The following is a 3,811-nucleotide window of genomic DNA, read 5'->3' on the forward strand; positions in this document are numbered from 1 at the left end:
AAATTCAGACCTGATGAGTTTATGGTGGTCTCCTTTCAGCCATCCCTGTTTGGAGGCGAACTGAAGTTGTCTCCAAAGCTTGAGTTTGGCCGCAGAGGTTTATAGTCGCTCTCTGGAACATTCTCTCTAGGGTAGACAGGAATTCTCAGATGGAACTTCCTCACCTGAGAGAGAGCACGGGTGCCACAGGGAGGCTTAGGGAGTCTCAGTTCTGTGAGAACCTTGCTCTTTCTGCTCCCCCCACCTGCTCACCGAGACAATGCTTCGGGAATAGTTAGACTTGCATACCAGTGTTTCTAAATCTGTGTAATTACCCAACTAGAAGATAATCTAGTCAACATGATGTCTACCAACATTTCATTATCAGAAAGTACCCAGTGGCCAGGGTTGAATATACTTCTTATCCCAGCACTGAGGAGAATGAGACAGGAGGATTGCTGAGAGTTTGACGTTAGCCTGGGTTGTGTCTTGGGTTCAAGGGTCCAAGCACAGCCTGGGATACATAAAGAAAGGCTGTCTTAAAAAAAAAAAAAAAAAAACCAGTAATGGTGGTGCTGGCCCTTAATCCCAGTCCTTGGGAGATCGAAGTAGTTAGGCTTTTGAGTTTGAGGCTAGCCTGACCTGAAGACACACGCGCACACACACACACACACACACACACAGACACACACACACAGACACACACACCTATATACACACCCACACCTACATACACAGAAACACATACCTGTGTTCATGTGCACCTGCATACACACACACCTGAATACACATACACACCTGCATACTCACACTCTGCACACATGTGTACACGCATGCACACATGTATATGCATGCATACCTGCACATACATATATACATGCACACACACACACACACACCAGTGTACCCATGCCTACCTTCTGAAAACCTCAGTTAAGCAACCACACTCTCTCCACAAAAAGAGATTCCCCTCTTTCTTCCAGTACTCAGACTCCACATTTCAGGACCCACCTGGAACACCTGCTCCCTCCACAGAGCCCTCACTCCAACTCCCTCTGGTCCTGTAATCCTAACCCAACACAGAGCAAAAGCCAATATTCCTTAAAAAAAAGCCGTGGCGAGAGCCAGACATGGTAACATGTGCCTTTATATCAGCACTTAGGGGGCTGGTGGTTGCTGATGACTTAATTCTCTCTTGCTGTTCTGGGGTCAAAAGCTGATGGCTTCTGGCAATTAACTCCTGCTAATAGCATCTGCAGATTAAGAGAAGAAACTTAGTTACTTCGACTCTTTACTGTTTGACTGGGGAGCCTCTTGCTGGCTAAGCAAGAGGAGTTTGTAACTGTTTGTGAGCCCAAGAAAATGGAAGCAAAGGAGAGGAAGCCAGGCACACACACACACACACACACACACACACACACACACTGGATTATCCAGAAAATGCTACATTGTCACTTTATTTTTGTTCTTAGTTTTTATACTTTCTCAGACAAAAATTAACCCATATAATTATCAAGTAGAATCCATACAGAAGGACAATTTATTTACCCAGTTGCTAAACACTTTTACTTTCTGTAAGTTCAAATAGTTCATGTCCTAGATCGATAAGGCTTAAGGAGTTACTGCAGAATTGTTTATGTGTCTCTCCATTAAGACTAGTCCCTGACTTAATATTCCTTATATATTTTCTAGCTCCACAAGTTCTTTATAAATTTAAAGCAATAGTTTTTTAAATCTCTAAAATAGTTATTCTTGTTTGTTTGTTTGTTTGTTTTTTCTGTTTAGGTGTGAATTATTTTCCCCCTTTCATTAATTTCTTTATTCACCCTATGTCCCAATATCAGATGCCACTCTTCTATTCCCCCCTCACACAAATCCTTCCCCCCATTCCCCCTTTCCTCCCTTTCCCTCCCCTTTTCCTCTGAGAAGGGGGTTCCCCATAGATATCACCTACAACCCTCTGTATATCAAGTCTCTGCAGGACTAGGCGTATACTCTCCCACTGAGGCCAGCCAAGGCAGCCCACTCAGGGGAATGGGATCCACAGGCAACAACAGGTTTCAGGGAAAGCCCTTTTTCCCCTTATTGGGAAACCACCATGAAGACCAAGCTATAAATCTGCCACACATGTTGGGGTGAGCAGAGATCCAGCCATGCTTGTTTCCTGGTTGGTGCTTCAGTCTTTGGGAGCCCCCAAGGGTCCAGGTGAGTTGACTCTGTTGGTCTTCCTGTGGAGTCCCTGTCCTCTTCTGGTCTCTCACTTCTTCCAACTCTTCCAGATGACTTCCAGAGCTCCATCCAATGTTTGGCTGTGGGTTTCTTTCCATTGGCTACTAGATGGAGCCTCTCAGAGGACAGGTATGCAGGACAGGTCCTGTCTGCAAGCATAACAGAGTATCATTAATAGTGTCAGGGATTGGTTCTTGCACTTGGGATGGGGGTCAATTTGGGACAGTTGTTGGTTGCTCATTCCCTCAGTCTCTGATCTATTTTTGTCCCTGCACATCTTGAAGGTAGGACACATCTGAGTGAGGTAACTCAGACCCAAAATGTCATGTACATGGTATGTACTCATTTATAAGTGTATTCATTGTCATGCTCTGCTTTTTATTGAATACTAAAGCACGAGAGGCACCTCCCCTCCCCCATCAAACACCACTTAGAAAGATGCCTTTAAGTTTCTGCTTAGTCCACCACTATAGGGATCAGCTTAGCTTCCTTTAATCTTCCCATTGTGTTGATCCTGTTACTACTACTACTACTATTATTATTATTGTGTGTGTATGTGTGTGTGTGTGTGTGTGTGTGTGTGTGTGTGTGTGTAGGGGATATATACCATGGCATACATGTGGAAGTCAGAGGACAGCTTTGTGGAATCAGCTTTCTTCTGTCTTTATGTGAGTTCCAGGGATAGGATTCAGGCCATCAGGACAGTGTAGACAAGGCCTTTATCATTTGAGGCGTCACTGATCTGAGGATCAGTTGAACAGTTTATCATGTCTTTTGCTCTTATAATGAAAACAACAATGACCATGTTCGAATAGGAAGGCTCATGTTTTAGATTCATAGAAATAAAACTACTAAGCCAAAAGTATGAACTTTTTGGTGAGAACTTTCTTACTGCATTTTGAAGATCCTGTCAGCTTCTCCAACAGCCTGCTTTTATCTTGACAAGCCTTCTTTACTCTGTAGTCAGGGAAGCTAGTGACTAGAGTAGGAAGGAATCTGTCCTTAATCATTCCAATCATAGATGCCAGGGCCATTAAGGGGAATACCCACACAAATTAAGACTGACAATGATCCAGAATATATCTTTAATAAAATGAAGCATTTTTAACATATTAGGATACAAAACATATTACAGGTATGCCAAACAATCCTATAGCACAGGAAATTGAGGAGAAATTTTATTGTACTTTAAAAGAGATACTTAACAAGCAGAAAGTGGCAACAAAGATCCCCAGAGACAGATTACATAGTGCTTTATTAACTTTAAATTTTGTAAATGCTAGAGAACAAAAGAGCTGCTGAAACACATTGGGCTATGAACAAAACTGCTGCTCCAAACCAGTTAGTTCATTTTAAACCTATCCTAAGCTCAAAATCGAAAATAGGAAATTTGTTATGTTGTGGGAGAGTTTATGCCTATGGATTCCTTCCAAATTGATAAAATTAGATATGACAAAGGGAGAACTCCTCAAGATATTGGGTACAAACAAGAAGAAGGAGATCAAAAAGTAAAATAAAAAAAAAAGACCAAGACAGGTAATGTATAAGCTTATTTTTCTAAATGGGAACATTCTAAGACTGACTGAAACTTAAATACACATGT

Source organism: Apodemus sylvaticus, chromosome 15 (genome assembly GCF_947179515.1).
Source record: "Apodemus sylvaticus chromosome 15, mApoSyl1.1, whole genome shotgun sequence".
NCBI classification, from domain to species: Eukaryota; Metazoa; Chordata; class Mammalia; order Rodentia; family Muridae; genus Apodemus; species Apodemus sylvaticus.